This window comes from Podarcis erhardii (genome assembly GCF_964252035.2).
Source record: "Podarcis erhardii genome assembly, chromosome: 13".
NCBI classification, from domain to species: Eukaryota; Metazoa; Chordata; class Lepidosauria; order Squamata; family Lacertidae; genus Podarcis; species Podarcis erhardii.
The window spans coordinates 42,721,105-42,743,373 of record NC_138502.1 but is presented as its reverse complement, the minus strand read 5'-3'; the positions used below and the strand labels follow the sequence as shown (position 1 = coordinate 42,743,373).

General features: G+C 46.8%; 1 protein-coding gene and 1 pseudogene across 2 annotated transcripts in view; both read left to right on the top strand.

The window, feature by feature from the left end:
- LOC309328256 (uncharacterized protein) overlaps positions 1-22,269 on the top strand; it is a gene marked incomplete at its 5' end in the record, with an annotated part of 174,132 nt that overhangs the window by 100,269 nt on the left and 51,594 nt on the right. The gene's annotated exons all lie outside the window — the stretch shown is intronic.
- Positions 345-2,585, top strand: LOC309327054 (14-3-3 protein theta-like; annotated as a pseudogene). Its single transcript has 4 exons — positions 345-388; positions 1,032-1,304; positions 1,375-1,503; positions 1,588-2,585. The product of its transcript is annotated as a 14-3-3 protein theta-like (transcript).

The window sequence follows — 22,269 nt, the reverse complement described above, 5'->3', positions numbered from 1 at the left end:
ATGTTCTATGCCATGTACTTTGATATTTTTTGTAGTTGTTTTTAGCTTTTTTCATTATTATTATTATTCTTAAGGATTTTTCTTTTGTAATTTTGGTTGATTATATTTATCTATATTGGTTTAAAGCAAAATAAAAGTATTAAATAAAAACATTATTATTATTATTATTATTAGCCTCACCCGTCCCTGATTCGTGTGGCCTGGCTCCCTGGCTTGCCTTGTCCACAGCTGTTGATAGCTTGGCAGGTCCTCAGCTGTGGACCCCAGAAGATATTTTCTGTTATGAATAACTGGTTGCTAACTTCCTCTGTTTTTTTTTCCTTTCTGTCTCACAGCTTCTCAAAATGGAAGGCAAGTTCAGCACCGTGGGGAAGCGCTGCAAGTTGAGGTATGTTAATTCCATGGGGAACCCATTCCCCACATGTGCCATATAGAGCTGAGCTGGGGGTGGGGAGCAGTCCCGCCTCACCCCAGCCCCCAATAATTGGGGAGGGCCCAGGGGACCCCGGTGCCCTAGAGTGGATGCTTATGCCAGGAAAATACAATGTCCTTTGTCTCTCCCAGGGCCATGGTTTGGGAGGAAAGCCCAAGGCTCCGGCCCACCCCCACCACCAGAGGCAGCAGCAGCCCAGCGGTGCAAGGGGGAAACTCCGAATGTGCAGGTATGCTGTGATTTGATTCTACCAACCAGAAATATTAACAATCCAATTTTATTACGCAAAACCAAGAATATTTATGGCGATCCGTTGTTGCAGGGGCCGAGGGCCGGTGCCTGCTCTGCCCATTGGGCAATCTGGCTCTGCTTGGGAAGGGTTCTGTGGAGATGCATCCCAGAATTCTCCCCACCCCATACGTCCTTCCTTCCTTCAGAACTGCATGAATCTATACCTGCTAGTCCATAGCTAAATATTTTGGGAAATAGATAGCTCTCCGTGTTTGGGCTTCAGTTTAGGCATAGAGTTGGCAGAAATATATTGCATTTCAGGTTCTTTCTTTGCCTTCTTAGCCCATATTTTTCCTAATTTCTCCAGGGATGAGGCTTCAGATCCGGCTCCCGGGACGAAGAGCAAGATACCATCCCGGCGGTTCCGGGCTGAGGACCCTCGCGCCGGTTCCCCACTGCCCCGTCTCCGTGTGGGCATGGCTCCTCCCCGGCCCTGCCTGCCGCAGAAGCAGCAGACAAGGTTTCCTCCAATTCGAAGAACATCTCGAGTGATTTTAGAGAGGGAGGAAACCTTGGCTGCTGCTTCTGAGCAAGGCCGGCCGGGGCGGATCCAAGACGCCCGTACGGAGGCGGAGGCCAGGTTTGGGGAACTTGTAAGATCAGGTAGGAGGAAATGCCCCCTTCCCAGGTCCCCCACCCTCCTGCCCCAGACTGGGGCTAGCCTGGCTGGGAGCGCCGGCTGATGTCTCCTTTGCTTTGCAGCGAGGGAACGACTCAGCCTCGGAGCCGCCGGATCCCGGGAGGGACTGGAGCCCAGGTGGAGGAAACCTGCCTCGGAGGTAATGGGACAGGGGGAAGCAACCTTTAGCGTTTAGAGATCCCTTTAAAGATCCTCTGCTTTAAAGATCCCTTCTTTCTTGCAGAATCTCCCCCCTGCACCGCTGTGGCTGCTGCCCAAGCCTCCTCCCAGAAGGCCATAGGATGTTCCTGGCTACCTGCATGAAGGCAGTGACAGAGCAAGGTGCTGAATTATCCAATGAAGAACGCAATCTTCTCGCTGTGGCGTACAAGAATGTGGTTGGGGGAAGACGCTCTGCTTGGTGAGTGATCTCTAGCATTGAGCAGAAGACTGACGGAAATGACAAGAAGATGCAGCTTGTCAAGGACTACCGAGAGAAAGTGGAGTTTGAACTTAAGTCCATCTGCACTACAGTTCTGCAGTTGCTGGACAAGTACTTAATAGCTAATGCAACTAACCCAGAGAGCAAGGTGTTCTAGCTGAAGATGAAGGGAGACTACTTTCGATACCTGGCGGAGGTTGCCAGCGGAGATGACAGAAAACAAGCAATAGAAAATTCACAGGCGGCTTATCAGGAGGCATTTGACATCAGCAAGAAAGAGATGCAACCCACACATCCAATTCGTTTAGGCTTAGCGCTTAACTTTTCCGTATTTTCCTATGAGATCCTCAACAACCCAGAGCTGGCTTGCACATTGGCAAAGACAGCTTTTGATGGAGCCACTGCAGAACTTGATACGCTGAATGAAGACTTGTCCAAAGACAGCGCTCTCATCATGCAGTTGCTTAGAGACAACCTCACATTATGGACATCAGACAGCGCAGGAGAAGAATGTGATGCCTCAGAAGGTGCAGAAAACTAAACTGCATATGGAGTGTCATTCCCCTTCTCAAGAAACCTTTTTACATGTCTCATTCCTTACAGCTCCGCTTGGATTTCCTACAGCAAAGAGAAGCCAGCCATGTGTATGGAAATCAATTTATAGTCCTTTCACACTGCAGCTTTGGGAAAACTCCATTCCTTGATTTGTGTTTTGTCCTGGCCTTCCTGGTGTGCGTTTACTGCTGTAGAAAAGTATTAATACTGGCTTAATTTCCATATAAACATAAGTAACTTCCAAACGCTTATGCAGCGGACTTAAGTTTCTGGTATTTAAAAAGAAATCGGAACCAGTTCCTGCAAGCAACTGTGGTGGGGTATTTATTTATTTATTTGTATTACAGTGATGAAATGAAAATGTAGTTAATGCAACTAAAGAGTGTTCAACACAGTTCAATTCTCCACATTCCCTTTTTATTCTGCAGTGGTTTCTTGGTGATTTGACTTTCCTGTGCTACGGTGTATTCGTTTCTGTAGGATGTGGGGTGTCTGGGGCCAAATGGGAAGCATGGCAGAGTGGCTTCCTATATGTGTGTTCAGCAGGAGCTACTGAGTGTTTTAAATACAGGGATTCTTCTTACTCTTCAGTTGCTGCTGTTCAACTGCTATCCCCTTCCAATAAAATTTCACTTACACTCCTAAAAAAAATAAAAAAATGGATGCTGTCAGCAATTAGTTGTGAGTGCTAGCAAAGATAAGAGTCCAGGAATTCAGCCATATTTACAAGATTTATTGCCCCTTTGAAGCTATGTACAAGCAGGTCAAAAGTCCGTCTTAATCACGGCAGGTCAGTTGTCCCGACTAAATTTCCTTTCGATTTTCCCCAGCATAACCACTTCTGAAGCCCAGCCCCCCTCCTTCCTCTCTGACGAGAGTGACTTGGCCCCAGAAGTGCCTTCCACCCCCCCACCCAGATTCATTACCTCCTGACAACCCTTCGTCACCTTCCTCGTCCGAGGAAGAGCAGCTGCTTATTAAAGGAGGTTTTCCCCGGTAGGTGCCCATTCTCCCCCCCTTCTCTGCCTCCAGTTCCCTGACATCCACCCCCTCCCCAAAGGCCCCTCTCTCCTCCTCTGGAGAGACTGCCATTCCCATTTCTTCTTTATCAGGTTTCTCGGGGGTGAAACCTAGGAAAATCTCATCTTCATTTTCTGCATCTTCAAAAACATTACCCTAGCCCTCCCCCAAACCCGCAGGCTCCCAGCGATCTTTGAGATGTCCTTCTCTCCGGCCTCTTCCCTCATCGTCTGATGGTGGGAAACCCTCGAAGTCTTCTTCATCATCCGTCGGACCGAACACCTGTTCAAAGAACCTACCCGGGGGTTTGGGTTTGTTGGGAAATAAATCGTGGAACTCCACCAAATAATCCTCAGTAATGCAACCTTCCAGAACCCAAGTGTTTTCCGAACTGGGAGCCCCTTCCCAAGCCACCAAATACTCTAGCTGCTCCCCGTTCCAATGGGAGTCCAGTATTTCAGTTACCTTGTGGCCTTGCTCCCTTTCCTCAATTTCGGGCGGTGGAACCTCCCCTTCCCCTCTTCCCTGCCTGATCCCCCCTCCCCTGTAGGGCCACAACAGTGACCTATGGAAGACGGGATGAATCTCTCAGGCAGCCTTAACTTAAAGGCCACTGGATTTACCTGCTGGATGACCTCAAAGGGACCCACCCTCCTGGGTTTGAGCTTCTTGCACCCCCCCCCCTTCCAGGGCAACCCTTGTGTTGACAACCACACCTTGTCCCCAACCCGAATGGTCTCCCCTGGTCTCCGATGCTTGTCTGCCTCCCTCTTGTATACTTCCTTGGCCCTTTCCAGGTTCAACTGGAGCTGTTGGTGAATCGCCTCCATTTCCTCCGCAAACTGTTCTGTGGCCGGTACACTCCACGACTCCTCCCCCCTCCCTGGGAAAGCCCTAGGGTGACTTCCGTGATTGGCGAAGAAAGGAGTCATCCCGGTGGACACGTTCTCAGCATTATTGTACGCAAACTCCGCTAGTCCTAATCCGTCCACCCAGTCATTCTGCCTCTGACTGACATAACACCGCAAATACTGTTGCAAAACAACATTTGCTCTTTCCGCCTGCCCATTGGTTTCGGGGTGCCTTGCGGTGGTGAAGCTCACCTCTACTTGCAGCAAACTCATATGCTTGCGCCAAAACCGTGAGGTGAATTGGGTTCCCCTGTCCGAAATGACCCTAGAAGGGACTCCATGCAACCTAAACACATGCTCTACAAACAACTTGGCTGTTCCTCCGCCGTCACCGCATGTGAACACGCCACAAAATGGCACATTTTGGTCAGGAGATCCACCACCACCATCACCGCTATTTTCCCCTTGGACCTGGGCAGGTCAGTGACAAAATCTACCAATACCACCTCCCATGGCCTCCCTGGTGTGGGCAAAGGCTCCAATAACCCTGCCGGAGCAGCCCTCTCCCCTTTGGCCCTCTGGCAGGTCTCACACCCTCTCACATATTCCCTTACGTCTTCCCTCACTTTGGGCCACCAAAATTCCCTGGTAACCAACAACATGGTTTTGTGTTGCCCAAAATGTCCTGCCGTGGAGCTGTCATGAAGTTGCTTGAGGACTCTGTCTCTTAGGGTTTCACCTGGAATATACAAAGCCCCCCGATAGAACAGGAGCCCCCCTTTTTCCTTGAAACCTCCCTCAGCTCCTCCTCGTTGCCTTAGCTCATCTAGCTTCCGCCGAGCAAAAGCATCGTCCCGGATCAATTGCCTTAGTTCATCGTCCTTCACCAGTGGCCCCCCCCCCCCCCGCAGTCCACCTTTTCTCAGGGAACATGAGCCTGACAGATGCATTTAGCTGAAGTTGCTAATGTCTCTCATTTTTGTCTGAGTGAAACATATGATATGCACACTACCTTAGGAAATTGTCTGATCCCAGTTTGTACACAGCCTTTCCATATGGCACATGCCACACACATGGGAAAGTGGTTTTCTAAATGGATTTCTGAAGGTATCATTGGTTATACCAATCTCCATGATTGGGGACAGGTGAAACAAAAGTTACCTCTGGATGAAATATCATTATACACACCTAGAGTTGCAGCACCACCAGACACCTCTTGTGCTCAGATTGTGAATTGCAGTGAGGAAGCAACTTGGAATTGCTCACATGTTCAACAGATTACTTTTAATTATGCCCATGTGCGCTTACCAGATGGCTGGTTTTTTATGTGTAATCAAAGAAGTTATAACTACATTCCCGCAAATTTATATGATGCTCAGTGCTGCCTTCGCAGACTAACATAGGCTTCAGGTTACATACACCTCAGGTTACAGACTCCGCTAACCCGGAAGTAGTACCTCGGGTTAAGAACTTTGCTTCAGGATGAGAACAGAAATCGTGCAGCAGTGGCGCAGCGGGAGGCCCCATTAGCTAAAATGGTGCTTCAGGTTAAGAACAGTTTCAGGTTAATAACAGACCTCCAGAACGAATTAAGTTCTTAACCCGAGGTACCACTGTATAGATATATTTAAAATGGTCTATGTGATTTTTTGTTTTGTTTTGTATGTTGGTTTTTGTTTTTGTTTTCTCTTTTCTTTATTATGTTTATGTTGAGATGTACAATTTTTGACAATAATGAGTTAATTAACAACGTTTGTATCAGCAAAATAAAATGCATTTTAAAAAGGAAAAAAAGGAAAAAGAGAGAATAAAAAGTGTAAATTCCCTTTAATATAGTCCAATACCTTTGGAGAAATGGAACACTGCACAGAGTGTGTTTGATGATACTTGGATTAGATTGCTGTGTTGTAGACAGCATACTGTATACAAAAGGACTGAGGCAGATTCTTGTTTTTTCTGATGTTTACTGATGGCTATGGAAGTGAGAGCTGGACCATAAAGAAGGCTGACCGCCAAAGAATTGATGCTTTTGAATTATGATGCTTTTGAATTATGATGCTGGAGGAGACTCTGGAGAGTCCCATGGACTGCAAGAAAATCAAACCTATCCATTTTTAAGAAAATCAGCCCTGAGTGCTCACTGGAAGGGCAGATCCTGAAGCTGAGGCTCCAATACTTTGGCCACCTCATGAGAAGAGAAGACTCCCTGGAAAAGACCCTGATGTTAGGAAAAATGGAGGGCACAAGGAGAAGGGGATGACAGAGGACGAGATGGTTGGACAGTGTTCTCGAAGCTACAAACATGAGTCTGATCAAACTGCGGGAGGCAGTGGAAGACAGGAGTGCCTGGCGTGCTCTGGTCCATGGGGTCACAAAGAGTAGGGCACGACTAAACGACTAAACAACAAAAAGTAAAACAAAACAACAAAAAGTTTGTGTTCTGATTTTCAGGAAGGCTTTGCGTGATGCCTGGGGGCAGATCGATAAGAGAGGAAATGAAGACAGGATTTTGGGTGTTTTTCCTCTACTTTGCATATATAGGTGCGATTGTCTATGTAGCCATGCTTTTGAATAAAGTCATTTGAACTTGTGAATTGGTGTGTGTATACTGTAGACTCAGTAGATGGCGATGTGTAGCCACGGACAACAATGTCATTTCTCATTCATAGCCCTCAACTCGTGATTCTTATTGCAATAGCAGAAAAGATGCAGGTACATTGGTACAAGTAAAGATAAAATTAATACAACGATACAACATAAGATAAAAATAATAATAATACAGAAGGGAGCCGGCGTTTGTCCACAGACAGCTTTCCGGGTCATGTGGCCAGCATGACTAAACCGCTTCTGGCGCAACGGAACACCGTGACAGAAAGTAGAGCGCACGGAAATGCCGTTTACCTTTCTCACCACAGCTGTACTTATTTATCTACTTGCACTGGCGTGCTTTCGAACTGCTAGGTTGCCAGGAGCTGGGACAGAGTAACGGGAGCTCACCCCGTCACGGAGATTCGAACCGCCAACCTTCTGATCGGCAAGCCCAAGAGGTTCGGTGGTTTAGACCACAGCGCCACCCGCATCTCCATTTCTCTGCCACAGCGGGTGGCAAAAGCTGTTTTTCCTTTCTCCCTCCCATCGAGGTCAATGAGAGGGAAATTTATCATGCCAGGCCTGGACCTGGTCCAAAGTCTTGTCAACAGGGGTGTGCCTGGGGAATGAAGCGCCATAGGATTTGGCATGTGTGCTCCGCCTATATCCTGTCCATACCTCCACCCTGTTTTTGATTGGTTTACTGGATTATCTTCATCAGTGGTCTTTAATCTCAGTGCATCACGGGTGTTCCACTGGGGTGCATGCCATGTCCATTGGGCAACATAGCTCTGGTTCTGCTGAGCTCACTCCATCTTCTAAATCACGGTTTCTCAAACTTGGGTGTCCAGCTGTTTTGGAACTACAAATCCCATCATCCCTGACCACTGGTCCTACTAGGTAGTGTTATAAGAATTTTTAGGTCTTATATATAGAAAATAAAAGTTCATAAATGTACCAAGCAAGCACATACATAAATGTATAAACCACATGTCTGAAACCCCACAATAGTTGTTATCATAACAAAAGAGTGGCCAGGATCCCCAGGTAATCCAATCAGGTAACCTGGCAGACAGGATAAAAACAAGGCACTCACATTTCTGTTGTAGTCCGCCCCTTCTCTGATGTATATATGATGAACTGGGGGGTGGTCTTGGGCTCCAGGGTGGGCAGTTCAAAAGTCTATATAAGGGCTTGCACAGTTGGTTCGGGGTCCTCCTCCTCTCTCCTGCATGTGGGGGGAGCACCCTGTTGTAACAGCTTTAATAAAGATCAGGCTTACGAGCTGCTTTGCTTCTCAATATTCTCTGGTTGGCCTCTGTTATTTTCTCTTACCAATGGAGAACCTAGAAAGGACTCTATAAGGGCTCTTGTGTCCCCCATAAGGGAAAGGGAGCAGTTTTTGTTTACAACACTAGGGATAATGGGAGTTGTAGTCCAAAAACCACTGGACGCCGAAGTTTGGGAAACGCTGTTCTAAAGCCTCTCAGCCCATGGATCTGAGGTATAGGATCGTACCCATGAAATTTAATTTGAAAGGCAGACATGCTAATAAGAACTCATGTACTTGTGCCCCATAGTATTACAGTGGTACCTTGGGTTACATACGCTTCAGGTTACATACGCTTACAGACACTTACAGGTTACAGACTCCGCTAACCCAGAAATAGTACCTCGGGTTAAGAACTTTACCTCAGGATGAGAACAGAAATCGTGCTGCAGCAGCGGGAAGCCCCATTAGCTAAAGTGGTACCTCAGGTTAAGAACAGTTTCACGTTAAGAACAGACTTCCGGAACGAATTAAGTAAGTACTTAACCCAAGGTACCACTGTACTTTTGACAGGTTTGGATAAGAGAGAGAGAAGGGGAGAGAGAGCACTTCTTTCGTTTTTCTTATTATTTCTTCCTCTCTTTTTTAGTAGTATTTTATTCCAATTTCAAAATATAATTCCTGGCAAGGTCTGAAAATTTAAGCTGATCGGGTTATGATTCACACTGACTTAAATATCTGTTCCTGAATTATCATATGCAAGGCACCTTCAAAAATTAAAAGGACATGAAACACAGCGTAGACAAGAGAGGAACTTGTGACTCAGGCTCGGCTGATGGGCAGAGGAAGCTTTGTAAAGAATGGGTGACCAACTTCTGCATTCTCAGGGGCCGCTCTGTTCCCCACAAACCAGGTCCCATCGTGACACTGGCAACATCGTACAAATAAGCGGGGCCGGTCCTTCTATTAGGCAGAGTAAGGCAGCTGCCCTCCCTGCAATGGAGGGAGTGGCCAGATACTGGAGGCCTGTCCTGTGCCCTCTAAGCCAGTGTTTCCCAACCTTGGGTCTCCAGCTGCTGTTGGACTACAATTCCCATCATCCCTGACCATTGGTCTTGCTAGCAAGGGATGATGGGAGTTGTAGTCCAAAAACAGCTGGAGACCCAAGGTTGGGAAACACTGCTCTAAGCTAGCCAGCCTACTACCTTCCAGCACAGCGGAGCACATTGCTCTGTCACCAACATTGAATTAAGGCTGTGTGTACACTATATAGCACATCTGAAGCACATCTCCCCCTTCAAAGAATTCTGGGCACCATCAGTTTGCTTGGGATTGTAACTCTGTGGGGTAAACTACAGCGCCCAGAATTATTTGAATAATAATACTAATAATAATACTAATAATACTAATAATAATAATAATAATTTATTACTTGTACCCTGCCCATCTGGCTGCGTTTCCCCAGCCATTCTGGGCGGCTTCCATAGAAACCAAAAATACACTAAAATATCACACATAAAAACTTCCCTGAACAGGGCTGCCTTAAGATGTCTTCTAAAAGTCAGATAGTTGTTTATCACTTTGACATCTGATGGGAGGGCATTCCATAGGGTGGGTGCCACTACCGAGAAGGCCCTCTGCCTGGTTCCCTGTAGCTTTGCTTCTCGCAGTGAGGGAACCGCCAGAAGGCCCTCGGCACTGTACCTCAGCATCTGGGCAGAACGATGGGGTTGGAGACGCTCCTTCAGGTATACTGGGCCGAGGCCGTTTAGGGCTTTAAAGGTCAACACCAGCACTTTGAATGGTGCTCGGAAACGTACTGGGAGCCAATGTAGGTCTTTCAAGACCGGTGTTATGTGGTCTCGGTGGCGCCCCCAGTCACCAGTCTGGCTGCCGCGTTCTGGATTAGTTGTAGTTTCCGAGTTACCTTCAAAGGTAGCCCCACGTAGAGCGCATTGCAGTAGTCCAAGCGGGAAATGTTCTTCAAATGTGCTTTAGAGGTATCGTGAGCCCACAGCCATGAATTCAACTGCCAGTCCACTTGCCTTCTGCATGTGGAATCGGGTGGGGATCCTTCAACTGATACAGCAAAATGTTTGGGGCTGAACCTCTGCAATGACTGGCTCAGAGCTACATGTAAATGCTGATTACATCCATGTCGCCAAGCGTGTGATTAGGTCAAACATGAAAAAGTGGAATATGTCTTACAAGCTGTATTTCCGCCCCTCTTGTGAGTGAAACTGCTGGCAAACCTTTCCCCGTGTCATCGAAATTTGGCGAAGCCACAGGGGCAGCTGGTTCCAGGTTTAAGCGTAAGGGAACTCTTGGAACATGTGCCCAAAGTTATAGAAAGATGACCAACTAGAAAATAACTCCTAATAGAAAAGCTTCTGGTTTTTTAACAAATATTATTTTAAACTCCCCCCCCCCCATTTCATTATATATCATCTCCCAAAAGCTTTTTATTACTTTACATGACCACCACATATGGTAAAAGGTACCTTCTTTTTCTTGACATTTCCAGCAGTTATTTGCCCTTGTTCTACACATTTTTGCTAACTTAAGGTAAAGGTAAAGGGACCCCTGACCGTTAGGTCCAGTTGCGGCGCTCATCTCGCTTTACTGGCCGAGGGAGCCGGCGTTTGTCCGCAGACAGCTTCTGGGTCCTGTGGCCAGCACGACTAAGCTGCTTCTGGCAAAACAGAGCAGCACACGGAAATGCCATTTACCTTCCCGCCGGAGCAGGACCTATTTATCTACTTGCACTTTGACGTGCTTTCGAACTGCTAGGTTGGCAGGAGTAGGGACCGAGCAACGGGAGCTCACCCCGGCACGAGGATTCAAACCGTCGCGGGGTTTTGATAAAGGACCAGAGGACATCCCTGTGGTTCCTGGTTGCCATCCCTCTCGCCTCTTCCCCACTGCCCCTTCTCTGTGGGGCATGGCTCCTTCCCGGCCCTGATTGGCGCAGAAGCAGCAGCCAAAGCTTCCTCCCATTAAGACAGCTGCTCAGCTAATTTCTGTGAGAGAGGAGACTTTGGCTGCTGCTTCTGAGCTACGCCAGCCGGGATGGAGCCCAGATGCCCGTACGGAGGCCAAGTGGGGAAAGCTTCTAAGATGAGGTAGGAGAAAATGCTTCCCTCCCATGTCCCTGGCCCTCATGCCTCAGACTGGTGCTATCTTGGAGGGGAGCTAGGCACCTGCTGATACCTTCGTTTGCTTTGCAGCGAGAGAAAGCAGCAGCCTGGGAACCACCTCCCTGAAGGGAATGGAGCCCAGGAAAAGGACAGATGAGTCGCAGGTACAGGGGCAGGGGGAAGGAGGGGGGGGCTTATGAAACACCTAAGAACGGCCTGCTGGATAAGACCAAGGGCTCAACTCGTCCAGCATCCTCTTCTCCCAGGAGCCACCCAGAAGCCTGTGGGAAACCTCCAAGCAGGGGGTCAATCAGATTGTTCCTGCCAAAAGGCAGCTCTTGTAGGCTCAGCAGTAATAATAATAATAATAATTTTTTATTTATACCCCGCCCTCCCCAGCCAAGGCCGGGCTCAGAGCGGCTTACAAGCAATAATAAAAACAAGATGAATGATTACAACTTAAAAACAAAAATAAAATACAACATTAAAATAATGGAACATCTTCTTTAAGTTCCTGGGGTGGGTGTGACAGCTGAATGGGTGTCCCAGGTGACGTTCTGTCTCTGGTGTTTGGTCTGTGACAGACCATTCACATGTTCAGGGGTTCTTACCCCCAAACAGCCCTTAACGTCAAGTTCTTCCCTGCTTTAAAGATCCCTTCTTTCTTGCAGGATCTCCCACCTCCACTGCTGTGGCTGCTGCCCAAGCCTCCCTCCAAAAGAAGACCACTGTAGAAGATACTAAAATCTTTTGGAGACTGAAATTTCCTACTACAAACAACGTGATTAACAGACATCGGATTTTTTTTTCTGGTTGAAACTATACAGTATTTTTTTATATATATATAAATATTTATTAAGGTTTTTAAATACAAATTTAGAAACTATACAGTATTAGATACAGAGAGACCACTTTAATTTAATAAAGAAGTATGTTGTTAAAATGTAGTTCATGGAATGTAAAAGGTTTTAATAGTAAACGTAAAAGATATAGAGTGTATATTAAAGGGGGGGGGGAAATGGGATGTTATCTGTATGCAGGAAACGCATATATCTCCTTTGTGCACCACTGTGGCTGCTGCCAAAGCCTCCCATGAAAAGAACAGGTAAGAGGAAGGGGAAATTTGCATGTAGTGGGGAGAACACGCTACAAGTTGAGTGTACGTGTTCATGCTGTGGAGGCATTTCTGTAAAAAGACTTACACTAATAAGGCGGTTTTGGGAACTGCGGCCCTCCTACAGGTGACGCTCGATTACAACTCCCATTGTCCTTGACCATTTTCCCTTTTCTCCTGCTTTTCAGCTGAAAAGGACAAAAATACCCAGCTCTTGCTCCTTATGGGAGACAGAGAGCTCGCTTGTAATACGCAAGGCTTCCCAACAGTCAGAGTAAAACAGAATACAACCAAAGCAATGAGAAGCAAAGTGGCAGAGACGTCTGATTGTGGGGGCACCTGTCGCCCATCGCCTGCACTCCTCCACCACCTGCTGGGGTCGGCTTTGCTCAGGGCTGGTGTGGCTGTTCTCCGCGGCTTTGGCACTGCCCCATGTACGCCCACATTGAGGACTATAGGGGTGTTCACCTTTGCAGGATAGCAGACGTCACAGCGGCCATCAGCCTGGCACAAGTGGCCTTGGGTTTTGTGCTCCCATTCGCAGTCAGGGCGGCCTGCTACACAGCGATCACCCGCGCTCTCCTGGCCTCTCCATGTGCCCAGTCTCTCAAGGCCCTGCGCTTGGTCTCCCTGGCTTTGCAGTTGCCCTATGCGCTGCTCACTGGACACGGCTGATTTGATGGGACACCAGGCGTCGAGCTGCCAAGTCATCCTCCGCTGGGACTTGGCCCTCCTCATTACTAGTGCCTTGGCCTTCTTCTCCTGCTTTTCAGCCAAACACCCAGGTGGCCATGGTGCAAATGGACGTCCTGCAGCTTCTGGGGTCCATCTGGCAGCCTACAGGGGAGATGCGATGGGCCTTGCCTGGATGATGCCATGGCGCAGCTCTCAGGGAAATGCAGTGATGTGCAATCTCGCCCTGGCCCTCCCTGGCTACCCATAGAATAGAATCCTATTATTATAAATAAAATCCTCATAGATTCTTATTATGTTGGCTCCACAGGCTCTCTTTCCACTTGGTGACCTGTTACTTATTTTAGCACCCACTTTGGAAGGGTCAGATGAGCTGTTACATCAATACAGGGACTGGAATTACTTAACAGCTGGGGGATAAGCTGGCCAGATAAAAACAATTGATTTTGCTAATTCTGGAGACTGGATTGCCCTGATGGTGACATGGTGCAGCTCTCAGGGAAAAGGCAGCAATGCAAAATCTTGCACTGATGCTCCCTGGCTACTCATACATGAACTGCATCCAAAAAATTAGCCCATCAGCATTTCTTGAACTAGCAGGGTTTAGTCCCAGAAGCTCTTTTGAAATTCTGGCATTCGTCCCTAGAACAATAATAAAGAACTGAGCACTTCTGAGCATGTACAGAGTGTCTTTCCCCAAAAGTTGGGTAAAGATAGCTAGCCTTGACCCACCTGAATTTGGAAAGGAAATATTTTATGGGCAGAGGGATGAGTGGAAAAGATGATGATGATGATTATTATTATCAGCGTCACCCGTCACTGATGCATGTGGCCTGGCTCCCTGGCTTGACTTGTCCACAGCTGTTGATAGTTTGGCAGGTCCTCAGCTGTGGTCCCCAGATTATATTTTCTGTTGTGAATATCTGGTTGAGTACAAGGTTGAACCATACGGCCTTTCCATGCCTCTCTTTTCTTAACTCTAAGGCTGTGTATACATCACACCTTCAAGTCATGACGTCATTCCATTATAATGGCAACCTACACACTCATCGTTCCTAAACATGTTCTAAAAGGTAAAGGGACCTCGACAGTTAAGTCCAGTCGGAACAACTCTGGGGTTGCAGCGCTCATCTCGCTTTACTGGCCGTTTGTCCGCAGACAGTTTTTCCAGGTCATGTGGCCAGCATGACTAAGCCACTTCTGGCGAAACCAGTGCAGCACACAGAAACGCCGTTTACCTTCCCGTTGGAGTAGTACCTATTTATCTACTTGCACTTTGTGCTTTCGAACTGCTAGGTTGGCAGGAGCAGGGACCAAACCAGGGGAGCTCACCCCATCACAGGGATTCGAACAGCCGACCTTCCGAATGGCAAGCCCTAGGCTCATTTTAAAAAGAATTTCCCAAAGTTTCACGATCTTGCTACTTTGTGGGATGGGTCTGGGGGGGTACAGCTAAACCTTTAGTCTCAGAGTATATGGCCATAGAATAAATCACAGAATTGTGGAGTTGGAAGGGACCTTGAGGACATCTAGTCCAACCCCCTGCAATGCAGGAATCATTTTGCCCCACATGGGGCTTGAACCCACAACCCGGAGATTAAGGGTCTCGTGCTCTACTGAGCTATCCAGGATAATTGTTCTGGTAATGCTGAAAATGGAGCTCGGCACATGTCCAGGTAAAATTATTTAATATAATCCAAGGCTGGTATTGATAGATTCCCAACACAAATTCAAACCTGCTTCTTGCCCTTCTATAGCCTTCCAAATGACAAGTATTCATTTAGTTAGTGACAATACACCATAGGATGTAACGCAGATGCTTTCAAAAACTGTATTTTGCTGCCCCCACGTGGCGAGAGCTGGTTTCAGCTATTGCATCCCTTGAATTCAGCTTTCCAAATTGACGCTTCTGAGATTTTGACTCCCTGGTCCAAGATGCTGTGCTACTCACCTCAGTGATCTTTTGAAAGCAGCTCAGTGTCCAGCAAGAACGCAGCTTGATAATAACACGTCAGGTCATGCGTGTTCTTTTGGCATACTTATAATCCAGGTATTCTCTTCAACAATAATGCATTATCCAGACTCGGAAGGCAACCCAACGGGTCCCAGCACAACTTCCGCAACTGCTTGAGGTCCCTCTTCCATCCGAATCCTTGATCTCTCTTCCCCTCCCTGCTCTCCTGACTTGGCTTCTCGCTGTTGATGTTACTTGGATGTCAAGACGGATGAATGATGCAGCAGCGAGAAAACAACTAAAAAGGTGGCGCAGAATGCCAGCTGGTGGAGATACAGGTATCTGCCATGGCTGCACCTAACTCACTGCAAATAAGGATTGAATCGAGGCCCTTCTGTCTGCAAGGGAGATTCTCTACCACGGAGCCACTTATAAAGGAGGAACATAGTAGTTAGGTTCCCTATGAGGTGGCGGCATAAGGCATGCCTCTCCCCTATGGCTTCAGTTCCCCCGAAACGCAGGAACCGTCGCCTTCACAATAGGTAAAGGTAAAGGCACCCCTGACCATTAGGTCCACTCGTGGCCGACTCTGAGGTTGCGGCGCTCATCTCGCTTTACTGGCCGTTTGTCCGCAGACAGTTTTTCCAGGTCATGTGGCCAGCATGACTAAGCCACTTCTGGCGAAACCAGTGCAGCGCCCGGAAACGCCGTTTACCTTCCCGCTGGAGCGGTACCTATTTATCTACTTGCACTTTGACGTGCTTTCGAACTGCTAGGTTGGCAGGGGCAGGGACCGAGGAACGGAAGCTCACCCAGTCGCGGGGATTCGAACCGCCGACCTTCCGATCGGCAAGTCCTAGGCTCTGTGGTTTAACCCACAGCGAGGGGTGTATGGGTGTGTAGTTGTTATGAGGCTTCCCCCTAAGTACACTCACACCCTTGACATTATGGCTTGGAACACAGTTTGATAAAACTGCAAGGTTCTTTTTCTTCTTTTTTAAGTGGAGAAATAGGATTTAAAAGAATTTTGAGGAAACTGCTGCCGCCCAAGCCCCCCTCGTGAAGAGAACAGGTAAGAGGAAGGAAAGATTTAAGAAGGGAGCAAATCTGTTAACACCTGAGCTCGCTGGACACATCGCCCAAGGGGAAGTGGGGATGAGCCCCAAAGGTATGGTGGGTACACAGCCTATGTGAAGGAGATGAGGACAGGTGCCCCACCTAGGCCTGAAGTCACCTAGGCCTCAAAACTGTCCAAAATTCCTTTTGTCTTCTAAAAACCCACAGCTAAAGTTTTCCTCTGTTTTCTCACAAGATGCTGTTGCAAAGGCAAACCGTTACTTTTATCAGTACGAGAGAGCTTCAAAAAAGCTAATGAATAGGCTCTGTCAGAGCAAGCCTGAGAACTGACTCTTATCCCATTCGGTTGCAACACATCTTTGGACACGCTGAACGCAAGGCTTCTCATCCCCCTTTCCTGGGAAGGGCACCAAGAGTCCCAAGACAGGAGCTTTCTGTTCATGCTCAGGGGAATTCATGGGGCAGGACTCTTGAGGAGGAGGAGAAGGGGGAGGGAACTGGAAGGGGAATATATGCTCTGTGCAAATGACTGTGAACCCGTGCTTGTTTGTGAATCTATCACACTTGCTCCTTCTACCAGTTCATGGATGGTAGAAATAAAGCTTTATAAAGCTTCTTTATAAAGTTTCTTTCTTTCTTTCTTTCTTTTTAATTTTATTTTCAATGCATAATTACAACATAAGATTCAAAAATAAAGCATAAATAAGAAAAACCAAAGAAAAAAGAAAAATAAAGAAAAACAATATCAACAACAAAACGTAACAAAACATAGATTCATTTTTACTTCCTTCCACCCTTTTTAGACTTTAAATTTCCCATTTATCTTATTTGTTGTGTTATTTTATTTACATATATGTTACTTCTGGTTTTATGCCTTTTATAGCCGTTTCTTCATTTCACTAACCCTGCAAAACTCATTCATTACATATTGATATATTTATTCCAGAACCATGTTTTTTCATGTACTCTTTAACACAGTCCCATTCTTTTAATTTTTTATCTGATTGCCCCTCAAGACTGCTGTTAACCTTGCTGAGTCTCCCATTCACATGAGAGCCCATACTGGATCCTGCTTCCTCCACAGGGCCACGCTCCAGGGACGAGGCTCCAACTCCAGCTCCCGGGATGGAGGGCGAGGGAACATCCTGGCAGTTCCCGGCTGCCATCCCTCGCGCCTCTTCCCCACTGCCCCTTCTCCGTGTGAGCATGGCTCCTTCCCGGCCCTGTTTGGCGCAGAAGCAGCAGCCAAAGTTCCCTCCCATTAAAACCGCATCTCGAGTTATTTCGGAGAGGGAGGAGACTTTGGCTGCTGCTTCTGAGCTAGGCCGACCAGGACGAAGCCAATGTTTTGGGAAATAGATAGTTCTCCATGTTTGGGCTTCAGTTTAGGCATACAGCTGTCCAGGACCACCTAGATCTCAAACAAGGTCGTGTTGTGCTTATTCTTGCCATCTTCTTCTTCTTCTTCTTCTTCTTCTTCTTCTTTAGAAATGCTACCCCAAAAACATTAACACCAGAGCTAGGTTGAGAAATCTTATGAAATCTCAAAAGTTGGCAGAAATATATTGCATTTCAGGTTCTTTCTTTGCCTTCTTAGCCCATATTTCTCCAGGGATGAGGCTTCAGATCCGGCTCCCGGGACGAAGAGCAAGATACCATCCCGGCGGTTCCGGGCTGAGGACCCTCGCTCCAGTTCCCCACTGCCCCGTCTCCGTGTGGGCATGGCTCCTCCCCAGCCCTGCCTGCCGCAGAAGCAGCAGACAAGGTTTCCTCCAATTCGAAGAACATCTCGAGTTATTTTAGAGAGGGAGGAAACCTTGGCTGCTGCTTCTGAGCAAGGCCGGCCGGGGCGGATCCAAGACGCCCGTACGGAGGCGGAGGCCAGGTTTGGGGAACTTGTAAGATCAGGTAGGAGGAAATGCCCCCTTCCCAGGTCCCCCACCCTCCTGCCCCAGACTGGGGCTAGCCTGGCTGGGAGCGCCGGCTGATGTCTCCTTTGCTTTGCAGCGAGGGAACGACTCAGCCTCGGAGCCGCCGGATCCCGGGAGGGACTGGAGCCCAGGTGGAGGAAACCTGCCTCGGAGGTAATGGGACAGGGGGAAGGATGGGGAAGGAGATAATGGGACAGGGGGAAGGAGATAATGGGACAGGGGGAAGCAGCCCTTAGCGTGAGTTCTCCCCTGCTTTAAAGATCCCTTCTTTCTTGCAGGATCTCCCCCCTGCACCACTGTGGCTGCTGCCCAAGCCTCGCCCCAGAAGGAGGCCATTGTAGGAAAGAGGTACCTCTGGAACGCCCTCTAGTGACGTACCAGCAGCTCCCCAACCCACAGTGAGAGGGACCTCTTCCTTTGATCACCTGGGGCAGGGAGTTTCCCCAGCCACCCTGCTCCCTGAAACCACCCTGTTACAAGTACTTGAGCTTTCAGTTCTTGGTTCCTAGGAAACCAGGGAAAGAAAGCTGCAGGTTCCTCATCCCTGTTCTAAAAAGCAGGTTTCTTCCCCCAAACGATCCTGGGAATTGTAGTTTGTCAGGGGTTCTGGGGATTGTAGGTCCGTGAGAGGGAAGCTGCAATGCCCCAGATCGTTTGTGGAACATCATGGGCTTTAAAAGCTCATTGGATGCCCTTTTCAACATGGAATTGCCGAGTTGGGAGGGACCCTGAGGGTCATCTAGACCAACCCCCTGCAATGCAGGAGTCTCAGCTAAAGCATCTGAAAGATACTCTCGGAGTCGAGTGTGGATTTCATGCTCTTTATTCAGCTCATAGTAATGAGGAATGGGAGTTTCCCCGAACTGTCTCCTTTATATACATTATTTACACAATGGGCCCCACGACAGCATCCATGGCAGACGGCCATCCAACCTCTGCTGAAAAACCTTCAAGGAAGGAGAGTCCACTGCCTCCTGAGGGATTTCTTCCCACTGTCAAGCAGCTCTTGCTGTCAGAAAGTTCTTCCTGAAGTTGAGTCGGAATCTCCTCTTTTCTTTTTTCTTTCTTTTTCTTTTAAAGCATTATTTAACTTTCAAGACATACAAAAAACAAAGAATATAAAATACAAAAGGAAAAGAAACAAAAGAGGAAAATAAAAAGGGAAAAAAGAAAAGAAAAAGAGAGGAAAGAACGAGCCGCATACAAAAAAGTCTTGTTTGGCGCAACAGATCATTATTCCCTTCTGTTCCGTCAATCAGCCTTTCAGTGCCTCCCTCATCTTGGTATCAGGGATCCTTTCTTTTGCGGTATCGAAAGCCAGATCTTTGTTGGTGAGCCCTTACCCCTCAAATAATTATTTAGATAATCCCATTCTTCTTTTACTATCATTTTAGGTTTATCTCTAATTACTTCTGTCAGCTTAGCAAGCTCCAAGTACTTGCCTCCCCCCCCCCCGACTACCCTGGCTTGGGGGAAAGTGATGGCACTCCTTCCCCCTTCATTTGCATAACAATAGGACAGTATCCCTACCAATGCCTAACTGCCACTCAGCACTTCCAAAGACTCTTATTATAATATATTTTTAAAAAGTATTTCCCCCAATAAAGCGCACTTTAAGAGCCTGTCATTCAGCAACTTGCTACAATAATAGATTCTCCCCTGTAGACCCGGGAGCCAGCCATGGGAATCACAACAATGTAGCAGCCTAGCCTCGTGCAAGGAAAATTTAGAATAAACGACACAATCAAGGTTAAAACCCTGAGAATGTTAAAGCGCGAAATGAGCTGCCTACACTTTCAACCCTGGTCCCCTTTTACAAGCTGCCTCCCCTTTCACTCGTGCAAGGAAAATTTTGAACAACCACCACACACAATGTTAAAAAAACCCCCGTCACCAACCTCACCCGGGGGCTGCAGCCACCCGCGTTACAGATATACTTGTATAATACTTGTATAACCCGCAAGTAAGACAGAGCCTTTGAATGGAGGGCTTAAAAAACCAGAAGATTGATCTAAAGTCCGCTCTTCGAACGCGCTGCAGAAGGAGTAAACCGAAAAAGGAGAGGGAAAAGGAGCCAAGGAAAGACCAAGGAAACAAGCGACAGAATCTAAAATACCAAGCGCATCCCAAACCGGGTCTGCTGCAGCCGCGGAGGAAAAGAGGAGGAGCCTCGGCTGCAGCAGGTTTAAATAGCCGAGGCCCCGCCCCCGGAGCCAGCCGATTGGCTGGCCCGGGGTATGACACGGGCGGGGATTCCCTTAGGGATCGCGGGGGCTGCCTCCGGGAATGTGGGGAAGGGGCGTGCCGCCGGCAACCCCACCTCCTTCTTTATCATCGCGAAAGCTCACCGTTCTTCTTTAGGAGGTGCGTGTGCATCTTTCCAATGTTTTGCCACAATAATCCTTGCTGCTGACGTCGCATACATAAATAACCTGAATTTGTTTTTAGGGATGTTATTTGAAACAATTCCTAGTAGAAATTCATCTGGCTTCTTGCTGAATGTAATTTCTATCAATCTTTTTATCTCTTCGTAAATCATATTCCAAAATTTTTGTATCCCTGAGCAACACCACAACATGTGATAGTATGTTCCTACATGCTCCTTGCACCTTTATATGATTTGTTTATTTTCACCAATTTTACAGGAGTCAAATACCATCTATAATATGTTTTCCTAAGATATTCTCTTATAAGATAGCAAGCCGTAAATTTTATATTTTTACTCCATGATTCCTTCCATTTATCGGATTCAATCCTATGTCCCAGATCTGCCTCCCATTTTGTTATAACTTTTTAAATATCTTCCTCTTTCCTTTGCCAATTCAATAATTATTTATAGATTTTTTAAAGTGTCTTCTGGTTACTATATAAAATGTCTTTCTCTAAATAAGATATATATCTATTTATCAAATCCCTTAGTCCTTTTATCCTTTTCAAATGTGGCTTTTAACTGATAATATTCCAACCATGTTTTATCTTTTTCAATTCTCCTAGGTCCTTTAATTTTGGGTCACTACTTATTTCCTCTACTAAGTCCCTATATGTTAACCAGTCCCTGTTCATATTTTTCCTATGTACGGCTGGAGATTCCATCAGTGAAAGCCACCAGGGTGTTTTAGTGACTACTGACTTTTTGCTTCCCTCCCAAACCTCATAGAATGTTTTTTTTTCACAATGTGATTTAAGAATCCTTTGTGAAATTTAACCTTATCATGGCCTAGATAGCCATGCCACCCATACATGTTAACCCAGGATAAGGAAAATCTACTGGCTCCTAAGGGATTTCTTCCCCCTGTCAAACAGCTCTTGCTCTCAGAAAGTTCTTCCTGAAGTTGAGTCGGAATCTCCTTTTTGGAGCTTGAAGCCACGGCTTCAGGTTGTGAGAGCTTCTGGAGCAGGAGAAAACAAGCACACTTTGACCTCCCCCCTGATTTTATTTTTCTTAATTCATCTGCCTGACAACCCAGCAGCCTGGCCCCTGTTTGCCAGCTGATGTCACAAAGTGCTGCTTTGCAAGCAAGCCTTATAATTGCCCTGCAAGAGGGATGCCTGTCAGATGTTGGTGATAGACTCTGAAGAAGGTTTAGAGAAATGAATTCTAAAGGTAAGGGGAGCTCCGAGGCCCATAGAAATAACATTCTAATTACTACCATATGTGGTGGTCCTGTCTAGAGATACAAAGATTTTGGAATATGATTTATGAAGAGATAAAGTGATTGATAGAAACTACATTTAACAAGAAACCGGAAGAATTTTTGCTAGGAATGGTTTCAGATAATATTCGCAAAAATAAAACCAGGTTATTTGTGTAAGCAACGTCAGCAGCAAGGGTTATAGTGGCAAAACACTGGAAAGATAACAAACACCCACTAAAGATGAATGGGTAGTCAAATTGTGCGAGTACTTGGAGCTCGCAAACTGACAGATGCAATAAGAGATAAACCTAAAAAGATGGTGAAAGAAGAATGGGAATGTCTAAATAATTATCTAGGGTATAAGGGTTCATCAAGGTTATGTTTAGAATGATACCGCATAGGGAAATGTTCCCTGATACCAAGATGAGGGATTCAATGGAATGCAGATAGAGAGAATTGATAAGAATAATAATCTTTTGTGACCTTGACGGAAGCGTACAATAGACGAGTCTTTTTGTGTTTTGACTCATCTTCCTCTTTTTCTCTTTTTTTTCTCCCCCCCCCCCTTTTTTTTTCTTTTTTTCCTTCCTCCTCCTTCTTTTTTCCTTTACCTTTTTTCTTTCCCATAATGGCTTATGTTCTATGCCATGTACTTTGA